The sequence below is a fragment of the Prenolepis imparis genome, unplaced genomic scaffold, assembly GCF_030444845.1.
Source record: "Prenolepis imparis isolate NDT839.2.m4 unplaced genomic scaffold, iyPreImpa1.0 SCAF_3, whole genome shotgun sequence".
NCBI lineage: Eukaryota > Metazoa > Arthropoda > Insecta > Hymenoptera > Formicidae > Prenolepis > Prenolepis imparis.
Window position 1 is genome coordinate 10,808,251 of NW_028141161.1, and position 19,101 is coordinate 10,827,351.

General features: G+C 33.7%; 1 protein-coding gene across 5 annotated transcripts in view; it reads left to right on the top strand.

Annotated features, from left to right (window-relative positions):
• The first annotated feature begins 514 nt into the window (after nucleotides 1-514).
• LOC145934085 (uncharacterized) overlaps nucleotides 515-19,101 on the top strand; it is a 114,043-nt gene continuing 95,456 nt past the window's right edge. For 2 of the 5 annotated variants that reach the window (XR_014424987.1, XM_083034327.1), the window contains exon 1: nucleotides 12,771-13,001. The gene's annotated coding sequence lies outside the window, so the exon portion shown is untranslated. The other 3 variants (XM_083034330.1, XM_083034329.1, XM_083034328.1) reach the window with 3 other exon arrangements.

The window sequence follows — 19,101 nt, forward strand, 5'->3', positions numbered from 1 at the left end:
TCAGTTTACTTGATTACTATATCATTTACATCGTACTTGGGTCATATTTTTTCCAAACTATAGTATTTAACTGATAAAAATGTATTTTCCATTGACGTACGTGGTTTATCGATACTCTAATTATCCTCTTATCTCTAAACGCAAATATCCTTCACAGGAGATAGAAAAAAAACCATTAACGTTTGCCATTATTATTTATATTGTACATCTCGATAATGCAACGTATTTTTTTACTTTGACGTACGTAATACAATATTATCGAGACTCCAAATAGTCTTCTATTTTTGCAAATAGATTTTTCTCTAAGGAAACTCGATTAAAGATTGATATTATGTTATTATTGTTACATTCTATTCATAACTCGACAATCAAATATACTTTGATCTACACAACAATCAATAGTCGAAATATATCGTATCTCTCTTCGACTTGAAATATCTCCTTATTAAAGCAAGAGCAACTCATCCTCCGTATGCTACGCCACTGCCGGGTCGTATTGGCCGCCGGTGTTGGAGGGGAACGGCGATGCCTCAGTAAACGCCAAGCGCTCGAACCGTCGATGCCATGGCGAAGCGGTTTACGAGAAAGAGAGAAAGAGAGACTATTCGCAATAAGAGAACCGGTGTTGATCCCAACGTCGATGAAACGCTGATCGACGTAGCCGATGGCTCGTTGTTCGTGACTCGATTCGCCCGGTGATTCCCGGTGTCGCGAGAATCGTTCAACAGTGCAGCAGGAGCCAACGACTTCCACCAGGAAATCCTATTCGCTCGCGCACGCGTATGTGTATATATCCCTGTAATACGTATACGTAGTGTACACACTCTCGTTTACTTCCTTGGAGTATTGTGTATACGTCACATATGTGTATGTGCCGTGTTAGTAGATTCGTGTTGCGCAATAGTGACGATACTTTCGCGTACGCTTAACGTTTGTTATCCTCGCGTGTTCCTGTATGTGTGTTGTGTGTGTGTGCACATTTTTTTTCTACACCAAACCGATTTCATACACACGCGATCGACGGAGAGGTGCAACGACTGGTTGTTGTCTTCCTCGGGGTACGGATGCTGTTGGAGTAGCGGCGCCTCTTCGCGCACAACTACAGATCCAGACGCGAAGAGAGAGGAAGAGAGAGCCATCCACACATATGTATCACCACCAATGAAACGCATGCGCGTAACGTGAAAATTGCCGGTCCTCTGCTGCTCCATCGTTCTCTCACCTCCTCGTTGCTCTTCCATCTCTTCTTTTGTCTCTCTCGTCTCCCTTTCTCTCTCGCTTCTCCTCCCTCCCTGTATCTCCCGTTGGATTACCTCACGGACAAAGGATACGTAAACGGGGATATATACGCGCTGGATAAACTTCATCGGGGTTCTCTCTCTCACCAGCTCTCCCGACGACTATATAGGTATTGTTCCTTGCTTTGCTCTGCTTTACTCTGTTCCGCACCCCGTGCACCGCACTGGGGTGGCGGTGTGTGTTCGATAAATGCAGTCGACGCGAAAGCTCTCCCCCTCGAAGGGAAACTAAAATCTTTGTTAATCTTAGGCATGCTGAGGTCGGAAAGACTTCGTTTTCCTAGTTTGATAAAATTATCCTAACGTTTTCTATTATTTTTATCTACGTCCTATATGTGTCTTTCTCTTTTCCTCTCTTTTTCTCCTATCTCTTTTATATTTTCTCTAGATAAGAGAGAGACAGAGAGAAAAGAGGAAGATGAGTGTAGGAAGATTGCCTGAAAGCTCTTGTGTACCTGACAAATATTGTTCTTTATACTTGTATAGGATATTTCGTATCATTCTTTGTGTCTGGACTATTTAGTTTGCAGTAAATTTCTCTTTAACAAATAAAGAGAAAAGAAAAGATTTTTTCACAATTACTTATTTACGAATACGTTAAAACCTTGATACTTAATTTGAGCAAAGATAACAATCTAAAAATATCGCGTATCAATTCTTAATTTAAACAAAAACTGTTGAATTATTAAATTATACAATGAAACTTTTACGTAAAAAAAATTCTAACGCATTGTTCGAAACATTTTTAAAAATTCTGTTGAGAGATAATTAAAGCAAACCGATATCTCGCATTATGTAGTGTATGATGCTGGCTTAATGGAGATACTTATGAGATAATCTCCTTTACTCTTTAAGTGGCACCAAGTAATGTCATCCGTACATACTCCCCACCCAGTAAGATCCTTCTTCGTGCCTCGTAGCTTCTTCTGCCGCTTAATGAAGCGGCAGTTTGCTCCGCCGGATGTGTACGCGGTTCTGCTCTAGGCCGTGTTTAATGGAGATTCCTCCTGGCCGTATCGATCGCGGACGTGACAGATAGATGCCTAGGACGATAGTAATAGGATCAATCGCGGCCGGCACATCTGCGGCCCCTATATATAACTTATAATGCTGCCGCAAGTTATGACGAGCGATGCATTATATGCATTATACGCATACACGTATCGGATTACACACACACGCATATATACACATGAGGCATTATTATACGACGGACTTGCATCAGAAAAGCAGCTTCATCGGTCGGGCTTTTGTGCTTTAATACGACCGAATTGTTGAAAGTCGGTTTAACTGAGCTAGCGCGATAGTATTATACGGAAAATTATTTTCTAAATATATAATACTTATCTCAAACATGCATGTTTATTTTCACTTTAGTTTATAAGGTCAATCTGTTTATCTCGAGTACAAATATTTACATTCATTGATTGCTTCGAAATGTAGTACGTGTGCTGGAAATCATATTTCACAGAAAGTAGATATCTAATTTATTAGGGATATATATGTGTAGAAATCCTCGAATGTTAGTCTCCCTCCTCCCATACCGTCAGATAATAATGATAAATTTTATTCAATGTAAAATATTAAAGATAAATTCTCTCTTATTTTACATATATAATTACAAAGGATTGTTCTTGGCAACTTTGAATATATTCGAATTAAAGTAGTTTGATGATTGGTTTCGTATATAAATTTTTTATTATAGTTAATTGCATTAATAAATTACTTGTGTATTTAAAAATATTATTTCGGTTCAAAACTAACAAAATCTACTTGCTCTAAATTGACAAAATCGATTATTTCGCGCTTTAATTGTATTTCTTGTATTATTTATTCTTTCATGTAAATCGTCTCCGAATTGTATAAATTTAAATACTTTCACTTCTACATATTTTCATCGTGTACAAAAATATGGAAATATAACTCCATTTTGTCTTCATAATATTACGCTGCAGATAAATATCGACACAAGTAATCTCTATCTCGCAAACATCCTGAATAAATACATGTGTCAGTCAACAATTTGATCAGCAATTATTTAAATTTGCTCAAGTTTAATATCTAGTAATTTCGTAACAGAATGTAATCGATATGCGAGAATTTTTGTTGGAAAAAAATATCAAAAGAACTGATTATTCGCCCAGTACCACTACGATAATTATATCGTTTCTCCCGTCACGGGCGATGTAACGACGAACGGATTGATTTCTCTGAAGCAATCATCGATGATCATATAATATTTGCAAAAATTACGAGCCTTGTCAACGACAGTTGATGCAGAAGTGTGGCATTAAACCGTCTTGCCGACTGGTTCATTACATAAAATCTCAGATATTGCTGCTCTTTCCAGTTGATCTACAAGATTGACCGCCCGTATTCACGCGTTTTTTTTTTTTCGAAACCGAACGATCTTTGTATTTAAACGTTCTTCTCTCTTACCGATGAATCAATTGAAAGCTCCCCTCTTTTCAGTCTGTTAAATGCGGTTTTTATATCGACTTTATAGCGACACAAATATCAAAGAGAATATCGATTTGCTTTGAAGAAATTAATCAATATTTTTAAATGACAAAATTACTATACGCGTATTTAATTAAAATTTTACGATTTTTTGAAAATATTAAACGCGTATAAATATAAAAAGAGAAATGTCAAAAGTATATACAAATACATGAAATTAAAATGTTTATTATTTCTAATTAATTAGTGATATTGCTTTTTATTTTGTCTGCATATAGTGTATATGTTATAATACATATTCGATATTTAGATGTAGTAGCGAGCATTTGCATACGAAATTGCTAAGATATCAAATAGAACATGTCGACACATGTCGATACTTAGAAGTACGGACACATTGATAATATTATTGCTAGCATTCCTATCAGGGTAGGTAGGTAAGGAAATCGATCCAAGTGCCGTGACCACCAGTCCCGACCTTTCTTTTCGAATCTACCTGTCACGAAGGCGATTTACGAGCGGTGATCTTGAAATATTTTTTGTAAAAATATCTTTATGAGATTACCTTTATATATACAAAAGAGCACGGTCTCTCTCTTGTTGCGGAAATATACTTACAGCTGTTCAGCTCGTCCTTCGAAAACAGTAGGGAGTAGGTTGAGAAAGGGAGAAGACGCCGAGAGAATGTTTCTCTTGTTCTGACAGGCGTGGAAATGAATTCACGGCAAAAGTTTGTCTTATTCCGCGCGCGATAGTTAAGCGAGAAACCAAGTTCGTCCTGTGTCTCGTGCGTTTTCAGCGCTCGGAAACGGAAGCGTCTTTAACCGAAGGTTTATACGATAAAAGAGAGGATATTGGAGAACAGAAAAGCGGAGCGTCTTTTGCGATCGTGCGTTGAAAAATCTCCTGTAACAGAGTTGGTTTGCTTCGAACTACTACTCTCTGATACGAGATACGTTGCAGTTTTATTCAACTGTTTTTTCCGTAATGCTCTTCAAATCCGTATATTTTAGACGATCCTATTTTATATTCTGCGACAGAATACGAGACACATTCTATAGATGATACGTGGAAGAAATTGTATTTCTGGATATATTGCGAGAAACAGAAGTGCGCCATAATATGTTTATTTTATTGATCATATATCGCATTTCATAAAAATTAATGTTAGAAATAACGATGATAAGACAACCATTCACTTGTGTATTAATAAGATTCTCAAGCAATTTAATGATGCGTACCATCGATGCATTGGTGTCTCCATAATTAAATATACATATACGTATATGATCCCGCAATCACAGACCGAGAAGTCGCAATCGTGTAAAAAGCCGATGATAAATTATGCACGAAAAATACATGGGAGAATTAACGCCGGTGTTTATTTTACGCTTGGCTTTTCACTTAACGACGTTTTTATAATAGTTTATCTATATACCAGCGGCAGTACGCGAATAAGGAAGGATCTGGAATTTACAGAAGGAGAGATAGAAAGAGATGCCTTTCATTATTCATGCAACGTTGATGGCCTTACGTATTTCGTATCGCGAAAGCCATTTTAGTAGATCGATTCGTGCACGTGTTTTCCGCGGCATTTCCCTCCTCCCACCCTCTATCCTCGATTCGTCATCATGTGTATGAGGTCCTGGGTTCATCGCACTTTTGTTTGTCTGTGGGTTCCTCAATCAATTCAAAGTTTTCTTAAGAAAAATGTATGAAGGTACCAATGTATGTGTGTATGTGCCCTTTGGAATTGTAAGCGATTGAAGATAAAAAGGCTTCTACTGTGCGAAAGAGAATCAAAGTCTCTCTTATCTCTTTTACCTTTAAATCGAATATATTTTTAATTAATTCTTTTAATATATTTAATACATTTTTCTTCTATTTTTAGTAGAAATATATTTTTTAAATTATATTTTATATTGAAAATTTAAAAAAATACTCAGTATTATACTGTTATTCACTTAATTCACTTTTATTGGAATTCTTTTTTCAATAAATGTTAACAGCCTGATGTAAGATGCTTATACTCTTATATCTTTTACATTATGCTTTTTCATGCCAACAGAGCCAAATCAATCGCCCATCGACGACTCGTATCTCTTTATTAAGTACGATAACTACGGCCAAACAAACAGTTGAGTAGATATTATCGAGTCGGTAGATGTTATTATCGATACACGATGCATGTTACATAGATTGTGTGAACAGCGATAAGCTGGATTGTCGTTGAATACGAGATATGCCCGTAGTGCTGTCTAGATATTGATTTATCGTCGTTCTTTTCTTTCGCCGCTCTGAAAAATAATGGTTTTTCTACATTATCGAACATTATCATATGCCAAGCATGTGACTCTTTATTTTAATATTTTTATTTTTGCATAATGTATTGACGTTTAACAACATACAGCATATATGGACGGAAAATTGTTTTATATCGATTAATTATTGAAAAAGTGCCGAGCAAATACAAATATATATATATTTTTTTTTAATCTGTTTCTTAATCTCTTGGGAAAGAGATTGAAACTTCTTCAAAATTAATTAATTTTAATTTTTTGGGAGGGAAGATACAGAGAGAGAAAACTAATTTACGAATAAACACATGTTATGCGCGAAGTAATTCTCGTTGATTCGCCGAAACGAATTTCGACGGAGGGGCGATTTGACTGCCACGTAAGATTTTAGAGATTTCGTCGTGGATAGTCGTTGCTGCTCCAAATTTATTCGCCCTCGATGAATACCGAAGACGAAGCGTGGCAAAGAAGGGTCTTTCGCCCTCATCGATCCACCAGGTGTCCTATATAGGTCTAAAGCGTGATTGTCGAGGGTCGGTAGTGGATTCGTGTCAATGTGGAATCTCTTTTAGGTTTCTCTTCACTTAGGATTCACTGAGACGAGATGCTGTACAAACGCATTATGGCAAATACTATAAGAACGCGCGCACGCTGCTAAGTGCAAAGATAAATAGTTATGGACGTGAGAACATTTTATGAGATTTAAAGAATTGTATATAAAGTTGTTGCAAAGACATGAAAAACTGTGTGAAATTGAAAGAAATTGAAACAAAAACTAGTATTTCAAATTTAATATTTAATTATCTAGAGAATGTATTACGTTTACAACGATAATAAATTTGCAATTAAATCTTTTTAGTAAATTTCTGATATTACTTCTCGCGCGTGTGTTGGTTTTTTTAAAAATATAATATTTGCGTATTTGAATAAAGACCTTCTCATCTTTTTTTTTATACTGGACAAATATTAAAAAGATATAATACGTGTTAAAGTTCCGTGATAATTAATATTTAATGCACGCGGGGTGAAACGCAGCGGAATTCCCGGTGACTGGTGATAAATGCCTCGTTAAAAGTGCAACACGCGGCGAGAAGTAAAACACTGTTAGCGAAGTGACCATCGCCCACGATGAGCACTCATTTCCCGCGAACAGTATCGTCGAGAACCCTGGCTGGTTGGCTGGCTGGCAGAGAACCGAGTTCACATATTTTTCAAGCTTCGAATACGTGCGCCAACTACGAACTTTCACGTTTTCCCGAGCGACGCGTTTCCGCGAATATGCATTTCCCTTTTCGTATGTGCGCTTGCGGGAAAGAGGAAGAAAGAGAGTATAAAACTTTTCCGCTCGTTTACGGACGCTCGGAGGTTTTCGCGTGCAATTTCTTTACCGTTGTGTCCCGCTCGCGCATATTTTTTCGCACTTTATTCGCGACGCTTAATGGTCAAAGACGCCTTTGGCATTTAAACGCGCGTTATAGGCCGCAGAACCACGCGCGGAGATGGATATAGAAGGCTGTAAAAGCGACGAGAGCCTTAAAATGTCCATGTAATTTGATGTTTACGGACGTTATTAAAGTGACCGCACCTTTCCGTCGATTATTATTACATGACGTTACGACTGTCGACTTCCTTCCCCCATTATATATAAAGCGATCTTTAATAAATTTGCTCAAAATTTTGCGCTACTTATTCGCGAGAGCAATTGATATCATTCAATGAGTTGGAAATAAAAAAATAATTTTCTTGTGCAAAAAAGAAATAAATAATGTAAATTATTTAAAAATGGAAAGAGAAGAAACATTATATGAATTATTCAAGATTAAAATGATATATATATCACATATAGTAAAATAATAATTAAATAGAATATGGAAATTTTGATTCGTCAAATAAATAAAAACTTTAACGATTAGACACATATACATATAATTGTAAGAGATTTTATATATTTAATGGATTATCATAATATGTATATGTTTATATAAACGCATTCTAATTATAAATTGTAATTATAAATATTTTTAATATCATATTCTATTTTATAATTGAACTATGAACTGATTGAAAAGAGTGTTAATTGAAATATGCAAACTTTTAAAAGAAAGAAGAAAAAAGAAAAAAATATTTGACATTTTATCTTATTAGCAATGTAAAAATTTATTTTCATATACAATTTTATAAGGCCATTAGCACACTGATGGCGCATATTTCAGATTAATTCGCATTATGGGCTATTAAAAAGAAATTGTCATGTTCAATAAATAATCAACTATGTAGTTGATAATTTACTGGATGTATGATATTTAAAATATATAAAAAATCGAATATATCTAATTTAGACACGTTCCAAATTTCATCGTTCGTAATGACAACATTTATCTCTAAATGTGACCATCGATCGACTCGTATATAGACATAAAGCGATAAACTTAGACATATTATATATATTTTCTTTATTCGGTGAAACTTTAATAAAAGGAAAAAAAGAAGAGAAACACGAGAATAGCAGATTTTAAATTTTATATAATAGATTTAATTTTATATAATATATAATAGTAGATATTACTTTAAATAAATTACTTTACTTTAAATAAATTAATAGTTAAATTTTTATCTGCCTAAAGATATGTGCTAAAGATAAGGAAAGATAATATCTCATGATTACTCATGATATTTTTTCTTTCTTTCGAGATATTTGATAGATTACACAACTAATGCCTATTTCTATATGTCTACATGTATCATAATCGATTTTTATAAATATCAAAAAAGAGATATATGAGAAAAGCTATGTACGTTTAATCATAAATGCTATTATTTCTGTTAATAACTTTTTCCATCGATAATGTCATGTTTTCAATTCTTGAATGAGTCAATTAGGCGATCACACTTAGTTGTTAAAAACCGTATGTTTATTTAACAATATAACCATCGATTTTTATCTGCCTCTTATCTTGAATTTATATTTAACATTCTTCAGATTAATCAACAACATAAAAAGACTCGATAACCGCATTTTGAACTAATTTATCGTCAATACCGACGAGAATTAATCTACGTAAAATTACTGTTAGAACTTCTTCGAGTTTCTGGATAAAAGTCAAAACTAGGCAAGCGTATTTAACGCTAAATGAGTGGCGCGAACGCGAGCCATTATTTCCCGAGAAGACTGCGTGCAATTTGAATTTTAAAAATGTTGACTTAGAGCTAGTAGTAGTAACTAGAATCTGGAGGGAAACGTCTTTTGGTCGCGAGTTGTTTGCGAGTCGTTGCTTCTCGGCTTGGCGCGGTGTCTCAAAAGATCGCGCAATTAGTCGCACCGGTGAATAGGCGTGCCGGTAGAACGATTCCTTTTGAACTCCTCGCCTTGCCACACGGTTTCCTCTCGTTCTTATCCGTAGGCTATTTCTAGCCAGACTCACGCGAGATTCATCGCACGAATTCCTGGCACGAAGTCATCGCGAGTTTCATAGTTTTCGGTGAAGACTAATGGATAGACTACGACGATGTAAACGCATAGTTTATTGTTCGACCATATCGTATAACACGTGAAATAGACACGTGTGTAGTAACGAGCATGCGTGTCTAGAAACATCTTAAAGATAAGTTCTAGGTCTTATAATATCTGGATTTTTGGAAAAAAATTGCAAGCTTGTTTTTATTATTACACACTGAGAGAATTTTCTCTTAGAATTTACCCTGAAAATCATGGTAATCGTGGAACAATATGGTAGGGAAAAAATTTTATGAGAATTTCTCTGATTAATATTTATCACAATAAATATAATATCTATCACAATAAAATATAAAACATGTTTGATTAATTTTACTATGCAGTTTAGTAAAATTAATCAAACATGTTTTATATTTTATTGTGATAGATATTATATTTATTGTGATAAATATTAATCAGAGAAATTCTCATAAAATTTTTTCCCTACCATATTGTTCCACGATTACCATGATTTTCAGGGTAAATTTTAAGAGAAAATTCTCTCTGTGCATTAATACAGTGTCATCTTTTTCTAATTTGACAAAATGTACAAATATACTAATAATAAAAATAATTTTTTAAATATATCTTCTACGTTTATATTTATGATAAAAATTCCTTTCTAAACAAGGCATGTTATTGACATTGTTGTCGTTTTTCTGCGATGTCGATTGATTGTATCAATTCGCGTTGTGCGTTACATTCATAGCATCGAGCAGTTGTCATCGCGAGAGTTAGCAGTTTGACAATTTGTCCAAAATAAAATAAAATAAAATAATTATTATGTTTTAAATAATATATTATAATACTTCAAACTTGATTAATATTTCTGACAGTTATCAGCTGATTTCTGTCAAAAAATATTAATCACGAATAAAGTATTATAACATATTATATTACTTACAAAATATTATTACTTTAATTATATAATAATGTTGTAAATAATATAATATGTTAAAATATATACTTATAATATATACTTTGTCAGCGATTAATATTTTTTGACAGAAATCAGCTGATAACTGTCAAAAATATTAATCGAATTTAAAGTATTAAAACATATAATTTTATTTTATTTTATTTTGAACAAACTGTCAAACTGCTAACCCTCGTGATGACAGCCTCTCAATGCTATGAATATAACACACAACGCAAATCGAGGCAGCCAATCAACATCGCGAAAAAAAGACAACACTTGTGAAAATCGACTTAACATGTCTCTTTAAGAAAGGAGGATATTTTAATAAAGAAAATATTCAGAACAACACAAGCGCGCGCCATTCCTCGATTTTATATAAAAAAAAATATTTTTATATTTTGTTTTGTTTAAACTTGATTAATATTATTTGACAGAAATCAGCTGATAACTGTCAAAAAATATTAATCGAGTTTAAAGTACTATAACATTTTATTTAAAACATTATTATTTTAATTTTTATAACATAATATTATTTTAAAATTTAATTAGCAAATTAACCAACTGATTTAATCAACTGATGTATGTCTTAATCAACTGATGTATGTTTTAATCAACTGATGTATGTCAAAAAATATTAATGTGGTATTAATTTGCTAATTAAATTTTAAAATAATAATACGTTATAAAATGTAAAATAGTACTATGTTGTAAATAATATGTTATAATGCTTTATCTACGATTAATATTTTTTGACAGAAATCAGCTGATAACTATCAAAAATATTAATCGAGTTTAAGGAATTATAACATATTTTATTTAAAATATATTATTATTCAAATTTTTATAACATTTTTATTTCAAAATTTAATTACTAAATTAACACCATTAATATTTTTTGACAGAAATTAGCTGATTAAAGAGTTAATTTGCTAATAATTTTTAAATTAATGTTATAAAAATTAAAATAATATGTTTTAAATAATATGTCATAATTCTTTAAACTCGATTAATATTTTTAACACAGTTATCAGCTGATTTCTGTCAAAAAATATTCGAGTTTAAAGTATTATAACATAACATATTATTTATAACATTATTTTAATTTTTATAACATATGTTTATTTTAAAATTTAATTAGCAAATTAACGTTTTAATTAGCTGATTTCTGTGAAATAATATTAATCAAGTTTAAACACACTTTATATAAAAATATCATTCTGTTTTATATAAAATCGAGGAATGGCACGCCCTTGTGTTCTAGTAATAATAAAAACAATATAATTGCGTTATTGATCGAAGTTTATTATATATATAATTTTGTTTCATTATTATCTTGTCAACATCACAGAATTCAATTGTTTCAGAATCGGAATGTATTATTTTCCCATTCGTATTTATCGCGCATAATATTTATTTATTTATCGCGTTGTAAATAGTAATAAAATTATTTTATTCTGATATTTTCGTTCAATATAAAAATCTTTCTGTTTTATAATATCGTATCTATAGAGGTCTAATCTCTCCCGTGTTTCAATTTTAGTGTACAAACTCTAAACTCAATACTGCATAAACTGCAATTGCGCCGATATTCCCCTTGAGGGAAGAATCATCCTGACAAATGCAGCTATCACGCCAACCACGCGCTCAGCCGTAGCGGCAGTACCGAACAGCCCAGCGTCGTTGGTAGAATTGGCGGTGATGGTAGTAGTAGTGTAGAGTTAGTGGTGGTGGTAATGGTGGCAGCATTGTGCCGCGATTGGGAAGGGGCGAACGTTGGCTCAGTGAACGCCAAGAGCTCAAGCCGGTACGACGTTATATGCGAAACACGATCGAGGTAACGCGTTACTGAAAACGTTTTCGTGACACGAAATAGTAAGTGATGGCAAGAAACGACTCTCTATAACAAATCTTGCGTTTGTTCCTCGCAATAACGGCGATATCGGAGCGTGTGGATTTGTGTGCACGTGTATGTACGCGTCTCTTTTTCCTCGTCGCGTGTGTGTTTGTGATATTCGTTCGAGGTTCTTCGTCGACCGTTCGGCTCTCCTCGGCTCGTCCGGCGACACGGTCGAGCAGCGCGAGTGTTTCTGTGTACATGCGTGCCCGTCTCTTGTACGCGTATACACATCGGCGTGAAGTTGGTAGTTGGTAGTGAGAGTTGTGCGTACGTTGTTGTTGGTGCGTCGTTGTATATCCGCTCGTTTTTTCTTATGCGCGAATGGAGTGAGTGTGTCTGCTGCTGCTGTTCCCTTCTTCGCCGGCCAATGTGGATACGTAAATAATAAAGTGCGTTTGGCTCTTTTGCCGCCTTCTTCGTTCTTCGTTCTTCGTGCTTCTTTTCGTCCTTCTTTCGACACGGGAGGTAGAGTGAGGGAGAGAGAGAGAAGAGAGATACCTATAGGATTACCATCGCGCGTGGGACAAAGGATACACACACACACACACACAACACACGCACGCGGCATACGGGACTCAACGGTGGCGGCTCGGTGGCCCTGCAGGATTATTTATCGACCTACACGAGGTACTCTATTGTGAGTACGACTTTCGTATATGTCGACGACTCTTTTCGTTGCACCGCGACACCCGTTAGCGTCGTTAGTAAACCGTAGACTTTTAACAACCGGTCGTAAATGAACATACGTTGACTGAGTTTAAAAATCCCCCTCTCCCCCTTCTCTTTCAACGTACGTTTTCCTCTCTTTGTGCTTGGTATAGGCTAGTTTCCGGGGAAAGCTCGAAAAACATTGCGGAAAATTGTGGTATGTATATTGAAACTTGAAGTCTGTTTCTCTTAAAGTTTCATAACTTTGTATAAACTACGAGATTATTTAGATTTGCGGGACTTTATCGCGAATTAAATTTTAATCTTGCATTTCGGTGCAGGATGAGAACGCATTAAGCTTTGACATATTTAATTTGAAACTTGATTGTTGAAATATGTGCAATTTTGAAAACTTAAGCATTTGGCCTTTGATCAAATTTTCAATGGACAAATATTAACTATAATTCATCCACAAAGTATATTTATACTATCTTATTTTTTCTGGTATATTTTATAATATATTATATATCTTAAAATGCGCACTGTATATACTTATGTATATGAGATCTCTGTGAAATGCGAATAACACTGGGAAATATATAAAATTGATTGTTCTTAATAATTCATTAATACAACTGTATTAAGAAATATTAATTTGATATATTTTCTATTGTTCGCATTTCAGGTCATATAAATCCATTGATGAAATATCGACTTCGTGTCAACTAATGTTAGATAATTCGTAGAAATTTAAATGAATTTATTTGAATGAATTATAATGAGATTACTGGATATTTTCTCGATGAGGTAATTAATTATGTAAATTTGATTGGATAAAATTCAGGAAATGTGATGACGAGAATAATTCAATACTCATATTACAATGCAATATTTCAATGCGATATTTTTGATGTTAGGTTTTACATATTGATATTTAATGCATCAATAAACAGACACATTCAACACTTTCAGCACTTTTGTGTCGAGGTAATAAAGTTCATAAAATATATTTCACAGATTTAACTGAAAGAAAAATTAAAAGCAAAAATATGAGCAAACAGGAAAGGAAATTGTTTGTTAGACGATACGAATTAATTAGTTAAATATAAACCGATGATATTTCTGTACATTTCTGTGTACAATAAAATTAGTAGCTTTTCTGATTCATTTAGAAACATCGAATGTATACTTAATAATTTTTCTACACAAATATAGCAGCGCTATTAATATTATTGTTATAAAATATTCCACCGCCATTAAGCCTGATCGATCGTATTTATTATTCCACGCAAATAACTTGCGACTGCTCGACATAGAGATACTCGTTCATTGCATTTTAAGCCGATTATCATTTGCAAATTTATAGAGGGAAAGTAAATTTTTTTTTATTCCGTTAATAGGTATGGTTTACAAGATGTCGAGTCGTCAAATACAAATTGCTCTTTTCCAATATCTCGCTATACTTCCGAGCTACTTATTAAAGGGCATTACCGGACTTATCGGAGCATATAATGACGCCACAATGGAGGAACTTTAAAAAGCAGACGCTCGTAACGCATGCTGCTCGACGAGCCGCGTCAGTGATGCGCGATATTTTTTCTTTTTTTTTTTATATTTTGTTTTTGTTTTATTTTGAAAGGCCACCTTGCAATTTTTTTTACTTACCTCAAAGCGATCGTGAATATAATTAAAACATTGACATAACGAGTTTCGTGTTTTCTGTTTTTAATATTTGTCGCATTTGTCACGATTTTTTTTTTATATAGAAATATCTCAAAGTTTATCGAAAGTTTATCTTAAAGTTATTTATAATTTATTATTTGTCGATTTATAATTAAATAATATTTATTTAAAGATTACGTGACCCGTGATCTCTAAAGAAATGTCGTGTCGAATGTAATATCAATTATATGTAATGACATGTATCTCGCAATCGCTTCATTAGTAAAAGATAAGGATTTCTGAAACGAGTTAAAATTAACATTAGCATATTATTAATATATAAAATTTATATATAAAACATTAGTTACTACTGTTAGTTACATTAAAAGATTTTATCAAAAATATATATATGATTCTGCATAACGGTTTACGAATATATCGTACTTGATTTTTTTTATATCGACCAGCTGATGTGATGCTGTTTTTTTTTTATCGGTACAAAACATTCGTAGTAATTCACATAGAATTGCGGCTATCGTCGGTAATCACGCGGTGTAAGTGAACAACGGTTTAAACGGAACAACTAGACCGGTGGAAGTCGAACGCGAAAATTGCCTCTGCTGCTTCGTTTACCTCTTTTCCTTTTTTTTACCGGGTTCGTGGGAACATTCAATATACACTTATATTAGGACAGAAACATTTTTAGGAAATAAGGACGCTTTTCATTCTTTTGTGTTAAAACAAAAAAGAAATAGTTTTATATATTGGATGATTGCAAAAGTTCGTGCCCGATTTGAAGTTATTACCATCATCTATGCAAATCGGGCACGAACTTTTGCAATCATCCAATATATCGTGCTTTAATTTACTTCATGTTTTTTTATTTTTATTTTTGAGCTACATCTCAAAGATTCGCGTGTTTCCCTGTGGAGAATAAAATCGGAATGAGCCGGAATAAATTTGACGATTCAAACGAGCGTAAGTAAGACGTCGACGCTGACAGAATTTCTTTTGAGGCAGCGCCGACTATTCGATTTTCTTTTTTTTTTTTTACCTCGCCGTGAAAGCGCTCGTAATATCGGTACTTGCGTTGACGCACTTGTAAAAGCGTCCACCGACTCCTGAAGATAAAAGAGCGGTCTGTAATATTCAGCTTGCTACTTCCGAGCTTTCTCCGAGTATAATCCGTCAAGTACAAATCGTCTTGTCTCTTCGCGACTTGTGCGTTTTCTTATGTCTCGAGTCTGAAAGCGGTGACAACTTCGGTGGTTACGAGGTTTTCTCGACGCTACTTACCGTTCGGTTTATGATGACGTAAAAGCCAACCGAAAACGTATTTGGCGACTTTGAGTTATTTATATGGAAGGAAAACAGAGAAGGGATTGCATTAGAGAGAAACGTGGCAGAGCATATTTGAGAGATTTAAATATTGTGTACCCTCCTGTAATAAAAAACCTTCAATGTTTTTTTATACGGTCTTCTGCAGTTTTATATATGTATATAAAAAGAAAGTTTTTTTTTTGTTTTATATGCGTTAACTATTTTAATCATTAAATATCAACTTTTGAAACAGGTAAAAAGATAAAAGCTTACAATGCAAACGCATAAGTTTAATTATTGTTCGTAATATTATATTAAAATTACACAATATATAAATCAAATATAATAGAAAATATGTGATAAAAAGTTTACATTGCACGATTTTTTCTCTCATTCGCAACTTGATTTCTTTTAAAAATATACGATTATTTTCTTTGCATAAATACGAAAAACTGTGAATTCGGGTATTATGATTCTGCGCAAGAGCATAAATATTTTTGTTCGTTGAATATTCGACACTTTATTGTGTAAAGCTGGCTTAGCAGGATAACATTGCAAATCACGAATCGACACTTTTCCGCGGGTATCGCCCATGCTCTCTCGACAGATTAACTCGGAGCCGGTATGTATTTCCGCGAGTGGTCGAGATTGCAAGTGTCACGCTAGCGTGCGTGCATGCGTGCGTTGCGCGTGCTTCGTTCATGTCTCGATTCGAAAATAAAGTATATAGTGGATGCGACATGTGTGTGCAATATGCACTGCAGTTTGCCATTGTATCGAAATCTATATACATATTTGAGGCGCTCTCTTAAAAATGGTCGCGCATATTGCAACAGACATTCTTATTTCAATAATTTCCGACATTTTTCAGTTATGTAGTTATCATTATACAATTCTGGAAATTCAAATTTTGCGAGTAAGAATTTACTGAAAAATTTTAATATATACTTATATGAATATAATAAATTGTATACATAATTATATTTATAAGACTTAAAATTATCGAAATTATAAATAGCTTTCAAAGAGATTTCAAGACATTTCAGTTCTTTGCGTAACATTTCATTATTTTCCAATAGTTTGACATTGACATCATTGTTTCTTGAGATAATAATAAAATCGCATTTTAATAACAATGGTTACAGATTTCTATAGTATTTGTTGCTCGTTAAAGTATGTCGAGTTTCACTGGCTTGAGAGCACAAAGAAATAAAATGTATGTACGAATTACATATTCTTTTATCCTTTTGCGTTGCCAATAATCGGGCTTACTACATTCCGGAGCTAAAAGGCTCTATTCCATGGCGTCGAAGCAAAACGCGATTTTCAGTGGCCAGCTAGCTCGGACCAGAACCGTAATTCGTGCTTAACGACCTTTTAACGATTTTTCCGCGTGTTCGCAAACGAGCAGCCACTGCCGGCGTGAGCGATAAAAAGCAACGTTATTACTTTGAGCGCGATAAGTTTCCTCAGAAAATTACGTGGAATCCATTGTCATTTCGTAAACTCGTCGCACATACGCTGCTGAATATGCCGGTATGATTTAAAGCATTTAATAATTAGAGAAAAATTAAAATATATTGTTGTGCAAGAGCCTAAAAAAAATTTCAGATTTCAATGTAAATTATTTTAATATATATATGAAATGTTCGCGTCATTACATTCATCTTGCTAGACTGGGATGCATTTTTAATTTTTAATATCTGATACAGGACACAATAATGCCAGCTGTAATAATAACGGTAAACGATAAAGCATTAGACAAATGACTGACGTGTCTTCGACGAAAAGTAATAAAAGCGTTGTCATGCGCGTGTTGTAGTCGACCACATTGTATAACAAATTACCGTTGTCGCTAATGACAGCTCATATGGAAAGTCTCGTTATTAGGTGGCATAATGATTTGCGTTTTCTTTTACTTAGAATTGTCTAGAATTTACACATCGTTTATCTTCATAACACATTAAAAAAGAGAAATCTACGGAAATATCGGAACAAAAAATAGATTTAAAAAATGCAAAGCGATATCATAAATTTAAAAATAAATTGTTACTATCTTATAAGAGTCTCGATAAAAATACTGATTCGCAAAATATTCAATAACATATTGATACTTTTGAAATATCATGGTGTTAGAGATCTGTAGCAACAAACACGCGCGTGTCACGGTTGGTTTATCACGTTACACACTTTTATGAGCCTATTTCCGGATTGCCAAATCATATCGGGATCATAGCTTACAGGATCTCGTGCGAAATATCGACCGGATTAAACAAATCGACCGAGCGTGCATTAACGCTCGGTTTTACTGCGCTGGATATTTATTGCGTTGCTGTCGGTTTCCTAGGAAAAGCGTCCGCAGTTGTATGACGCTGCATTGATTTTCGACGTTTATTTTCCCTTCTCGCCCTGTATCGAGCGAGAGAACATTCGACCGGAAGATTTTCCGATGTCATTACAGACGCAATGAAATATATGGATACAGATGCAGCTGTTTGTGTAATAAAATTTTGCGAGCTTCTCAAATTTATATATATAAAGAAAAACGTACTTTTAAACATAATCTGAGTATATATAATAGTATATATAATACATATTTTAAGAGAAAGGGGGCATTCGTTATTTTATCTCTGAAGATAATTTAAATCTGTGAAAAATAAATACATCTTTTAAGAAGCTAATTTAAATGAAGAATATGCATATTAAATATCGAATATATGTTTGATGTCCTATTTTGGTTATCGCTGCTGATTCCAGAAATGTGTACGTTACAACGTAAAAACTTATAGAGAGTATTATAATCTTATGTTAATATATATTCTTTACATATGTATTATACAACAAAGTACACACCGATCTGTCCACTTTGTCACAAAAAGACTTTTTTTTCATCCTCTGACATTTGAAATATCTAAATAGATATTTAAATTACGATTTTATATAGCTATGCTATCGCAATCTTCTCTAAAGCAATATATAATGCACGCATTTAATATCCTTTCAGAGAAAATACACGAGCGCGAAAAAGAGAAATTAAGATGTTAACATTTGCGTGAATGTTTCTTTTTACTGTTTGTCGGAAAAGTCGGCATATACTTACCTGTTTC